Here is a 6,388-nt window from a genome sequence, read left to right as displayed (position 1 = left end):
TCAGCAGGTCTGGTTGCATCTATCTCCCAAACCCTTGGGAGACAATGAACTGGAATAAAGATTTAACTGAATGGCATGCTCTTGAATGTCTGCTATATTGAAATTAATTGAAACTTTGACTCCAGTGGAATTCAAAAAGTTAACTTTCATTCTCCACAAATACTGCCAGATCTGCTAAGTTTATTGAGCATTCTGCATTTGTTTCAGATTTCCAGCATCCTTGGTACTTTGCTTTTATTTTGGAATTAATTAGGTCAGTCTTAATAAATAAAGAAGTAAGAAGGGCTGGGAACTGATATCCAGAGTCAGTGATTGTTATAGTAATCATCTCTACTGTAGTAATTGTCTACAAATGAAGATTAGGTTGACTCATGAGAACAGAATGCAGTAATATAATAAGAATTATTTAGTCATATGAAGAATAAATGTGAACATGGTCTGATTCTGAGCTAAAACTTGCATACTCGTGTCTCAGTTCTAAATTGCTAATGGTACAGACGCAGGGCTGTGACCCCACTATACTATCAGTCCGTGTAAACACTGCCAACTTATTTCAAGAGGACAACTTCAGAGATGAAGGTTCTGGGAACAAATGAAAAGCAATTCTACCAAATAATTACATGGTACATTTTGGAAAAAAAAATTAACTTTGGCTGCTTAAAGAACACCTTGTACCATTTGGGCTTGAATGGAGGATGGGTATCTGATATTGAAAATAGGTAATTGAGAATTAAGACATTTTTCTGAAGTTGTTGACATTCCCTGTTTTTGATGTGACTTTATAAGGCTGCATGGTCATTTTGAAGAGACCTGGAGATATGTTATCTAGGGCATTTAATCATATTAATCCCAGAACTCAGCCAGCCGCCTTGGCGCAATGCAAAAGCTTCACATTGACAACTGGTGGGGTAACAGAAAAAAGCTGGCCATGGTGCAAACAATCTGCAGTCATGTACAGAATATGATCAAAGATGTCACATTAACTTTCCATTACAAAATGAGATTTGGCTATGCTCTTCCCTAGTAGAAGTCCATAGCTTCCTTGGAGAGAACTATATTCATTGAGTCTCTATGAAGCTAGATGTTTTATGTATACTTTCCTAGGCTCAGAAAGATGTTCTAGAGGGCAACAACATTGTGCTGGTGTCAAACTCTATTTGACAAGAAATAACTGAAAAAGGATATTTGTAAGTTCTTGGGTGACATCTATGTGAATTAGCTCTTTTTGAAGCTCAACCCTTTCAGATAGTAACCATTGAATACTTTTTTATGGACTGAAAAGAAATGACATAAGCCGAACGATGACTAGAAATTGGACAAATTCAAACCATATGACAGACTGAAGGCTGTGCGGGTGTCCCGGAAATGTTTCCTAAAGCGCTCTGCTAGGAGGCGCCCAGTCTCCCCAATGTTGAGGAGACCGCATCAGGAGCAACGGATACAATAAATGATATTAGTGGATGTGCAGGTAAAACATCTCCGGGACACCCGCACCAATCAACTACACCGTCCCGTGGCCCAACATTTCAACTCCCCTTCCAACTCTGCCGAGGACATGGAGGTCCTGGGCCTCCTTCACCGCCGCTCCCTCACCACCGGACGCCTGGAGGAAGAACGCCTCATCTTCCACCTCGGAACACTTCAACCCCAGGGCATCAATGTGGACTTCAATAGTTTCCTCATTTCCCCTTCCCCCACCTCACCCTAGTTCCAAACTTCCAGCTCAGCACTGTCCCCATGACTTGTCCGGACTTGTCCTACCTGCCTATCTCCTTTTCCGCCTATCTCCTTTTCCACCTATCCACTCCACCCTCTCCTCCCTGACCTATCACCTTCATCCCCTCCCCCACTCCCCTACTGTACTCTATGCTACTCTCTCCCCACCCCCACCCTCCTCTAGTTTATCTCTCCACGCTTCAGGCTCTCTGCCTTCATTCCTGATGAAGGGCTTTTGCCCCGAAACGTTGATTTCGCTGCTCGTTGGATGCTGCCTGAACTGCTGTGCTCTTCCAGCACCACTCATCCAGAATCTGGTTTCCAGATCTGAAGTCATTGTTTTTACCAAAGCTTTTGTGTTGTTTCTGCCTCAGTTGATTGTTGTAACATTGCTCCAGATCCACAGCAATATTGAACAGCCTAGCAAACCATTGCTTTTATATCAAGCCCACTACAAGGTCTTAAGAGAAGCAAACAAACAATGTGGCATCAACCTACGTAGTGGAAAAAAGAACGGGAAATCCAATGTTGATACTGCAAATTCTTTTTATAGAACATAGGACAATACAGTACTGTACAGGCCTTTTGGCCCTTGATGTTGCGCTGACCTGTGAAACACATCTGAAGCCCACTTAACCAACACTATTCCATTATTATCCATGTATTTATCAATTTAAATGCACTTAAAGTTGGTGAGTCTACTCCTGTTGCATACAGAGCATTCCATGCCCTTACTATCCTCTGAGTAAAGAACCTACCTCTGACATCTGTCCTGTGTCTTATCACCCCTCAATTTAAAGCTATGTCCCTTTATGTTAGCCATCACCATCCGGAAAAAAAGGTTTTCACTGTCTCCCCTATCTAATCCTCTCATAATCTTGTATGCATCCATTAAGTCACCTCTTAATCTTCTCTCTAATGAAAACAGCCTCAAGTCCCTCAGCATTTCTTCATGAGACCTTCCGTCCATACTGTGCAACATCCTAGTAAATCTCCGCTGCACCCTTTACAATGCTTCCACACTTCCTATAAAGCGGCGCCAGAACTGTACACCTACAAGTGCGGCAGCATCAGAATTTTGTACAGCTGCAACATGACCTTGGCTCCGAAACTCAATCCCGTCATCAATAAAAGCTAACACACTGTGCGCTGCCTTAACAACCTGGGTGGCAACTTTCAGGGATCTATGTACATGGTTGCCAAAATCTTTGCTAATCCCATACTTATCAAGGACACGCAGTAGCTGTTCCTTGAACAAGCTCCATATTTCAATTGTGCCCATACCTTGGTGTTTCCTTTCCATCCTATGCATCCTAAATCTTGCCTAATTGCATCATAATTGACTTTCCCCTAGCTACAACTCTTGCCCAACAGTACATACCTATCCTTTCCATTGCTAAAGTAAACATAACTCAATTGTGGCCCCTCTCTCACCAAAGTGCTCACCTACCTCCAAATCTAACACTCTGCCTGGTTCATTACCCAGTGCCAAATCCAATGTGGCCTCGCCTCTTGTTGGCCTATCTACATACGGTGTCTGGAAACCCTTCTGCTGACATTGGAAAAACCGATCCATCGAAAGTACTCGAACAATAGTGTTTCCAGTCAATATTAGGAGAGTTAAAGTTCCCCATAACATCTACCCATTACTTTCACTCCTAATCGGAATCATCTTTGCAGTCCTTTCCTCTATATTCCTGGAACTTTTTGGAGGCCTATAGAAAACTCCCAAAAGAGTGACCTCTCCTTTCCTGTTTCTAACCTCAGCCCATACTACATCAGTAGATGAGTCCTCATCAAATGTCCTTTCTGCCACCATAACACTATCCTTGACTAACAATACCACACCTCCCCCTCATTTACCACTTTCCCTGTTCTTACTAAAACATCTAAACCCCGAAACCTGCTACAATCAGTCCTTTCCCTGCTCTATCCATGTCTCCAGAATGGCCACAACATCGAAGTCCCAGGTACAAACCCATGCAGCAAGTTCACCCACCTTATTCCAGATGTTCCTGGCATTGAAATTGACACACTTCAAACCACCATCCTGCCTACTGGTACACTTCTGAGACCTTGCAATCTTATTCATGTCCTTACTACTCTCAACCTTCTGTATAAAATACAGGAATGGTTTTATTGGCATTTGAGAGCTTATGGCAAAATTTGGTGAGCTGTATCAAAGACTGAAGAAGGGCTTATGCCCGAAACGTCGATTCTCCTGTTCCTTGGATGCTGCCTGACCTGCTGTGCTTTTCCAGCAACACATTTTTAGCTCTGTATCACAGACTGGTCAAGCAACAGTGTGACATAGTTGTATTCAGACAATCATACCTAACAGACAACACCCAGACACTACCAACACTGACTCTAGATATGTCCTGTGCCACCAGCAAGACAGAAACAGCAAAGGTTGCACAGGACTGTGCAATACAGTCAAGAGGGAGCTGCCTGGGGACTGCTCAAAATTGAAATGGACCCTATGAATGTTCATGGTATTAGCTCACACGCAGGTAAAGAAACCTGACTGCCTGCTGCCAGCTGATGAATCAGTATTTCATTTTGAATACTACTTGAAGAAACACTGAGGGTGTCAAGAGCACATGCGCTTGACCTCATACTCATTAATCTACTTGTTCAGATGAATCTGTCCATGACAATATCAGTAAGAATGACCACCACACAGACGTCAAGGAGACAAAGACCATGTTCCCATTGGGAATACCATATATCATAGATGTAGCAGCATCTGTGAAGAGAAAGTAGAGTTGACACTTTGAGTGCAGTACTGAACTTAAGTGTTAATTCTGCTTTATCTCCACAGATGCTGCCAAACCCATTGATTTTCTCCATTAATTTTTATTTTTGTTTCAGATTTCTAGCATCTGCAGATCTTTATTTTATCATACCTTATATTGTTTTGTGTGGCATTCTTAATGCATTGAAGGGGATAGATCTAGCAACTAGATTTATCCTCATAATCGATGTTCCTCATCCCTAACACCATTCTTGTAAATCTCTTCTGCAACCTCCATTGTGTTCACATATTTCCTATAGGGTGGCACTCAGAACTATGCACAATACTCCAGTTGAGACCTAACAAGTGACTTAGAGTCATAGAGATGTACAGCATGGAAACGGACCCTTCGGTCCAACCCGTCCATGTCGACCAGTTATCCCAACCCAATCTAGTCCCATCTGCCAGCACCCAGCTCATATCCCTCCAAACCCTTCCTATTCATATACCCAGCCAAATGCCTTTTAAATGTTGCAATTGTACCAGCCTCCACCACTTCCTCTGGCAGCTCATTCCATATATGTACCAACCTCTGCGTGAAAAAGTTGCCCCGTAGTTCTCTTTAATATATTTCCCCTCTCACGCTAAACCTATGCCCTCTAGTTCTAGACTCCCCGACCCCAGGGAAAAGACTTTGTCTATTTATCCTATCCATGCCCCTCATAATTTTGTAAATCTCTATAAGGTCACCCCTCAGCCTCCGATGCTCCAGGGAAAACAGCCCCAGCCTGTTCAGCCTCTCCCTATAGCTCAATCCTCCAACTCTGGCAACATTCTTGTAAATCTTTTCTGAACCCTTTCAAGTTTCACAACTTCTTTCCGATAGGAAGGAGACCAGAATTGCACGCAATATTTCAACAGTGACCTAACCAATGTCCTGTACAACCGCAACATGACCTCCCAACTCCTGTATTCAATACTCTGACCAATAAAGGAAAGCATACCAAACACCTTCTTCACTATCCTATCCACTTTCAAGGAGCTATGAACCTGCACTCCAAGATCTCTTTGTGCAGCAACACTCCCAAGGACCTTACCATTAAGTGTATAAGTCTTGCTAAGATTTGTTTTTCCAAAATGCAGCAACTTGCATTTATCTGAATTAAACTCCATCTGCCACTTCTCAGCCCATTGGCCCATATGGTCTACATCCTGTTGTAATCTGAGGTAACCTTCTTCACTGTCCAGTACACCTCCAATTTTGGTATCACCTGCAAACTTCTAACTGTACCTCTTACGCTCGCATCCAAATCATTTATGTAAATGACAAAAAGAGGACCCAGCACCGATCCTTGTGGCACTCCACTAGCACCACCCTCTGTCTTCTACCTTTGAGCCAGTTCTGTATCCAAATGGCTAGTTCTCCCTTTATTCCATGAGAACTATCCTTGCTAACTGTGGAGTTTGCACATTCTCCCCGTGTCTGCGTGGGTTTCCTCCCACAGTCCAAAGATGTGCAGATCAGGTGAATTGGCCATGCTAAATTGCCCGTAGTGTTAGGTGTAGGGGTAGGGGTATGGGTGGGTTGCGCTTCGGCGGGTCGGTGTGGACTTGTTGGGCAGAAGGGCCTGTTTCCACACTGTGGGTAATCTAATCTAATCTAATCTAACCAGTCTCCCATGGGGAACCTTGTTGAAGTCCATATAGATCACATCTACTGCTCTGCCCTCATCAATCCTCTTTGTTACTTCAAAAAACTCAATCAAGTTTGTGAGACATGATTTCAAAGCCATGTTGACTATCCCTAATCAGTCCTTGCCTTTCCAAATACACATACATCCTGACCCTCAGGATTCCTTCCAACAACTTGCCCACCACCGACGTCAGGCTCACTGGTCTATAGTTCCCTGGCTTGTCCTTACTACCTTTCTTAAA

This window comes from Chiloscyllium punctatum, chromosome 38 (genome assembly GCF_047496795.1).
Source record: "Chiloscyllium punctatum isolate Juve2018m chromosome 38, sChiPun1.3, whole genome shotgun sequence".
Classification (NCBI taxonomy): Eukaryota; Metazoa; Chordata; class Chondrichthyes; order Orectolobiformes; family Hemiscylliidae; genus Chiloscyllium; species Chiloscyllium punctatum.
This window is presented reverse-complemented; position numbering follows the sequence as displayed.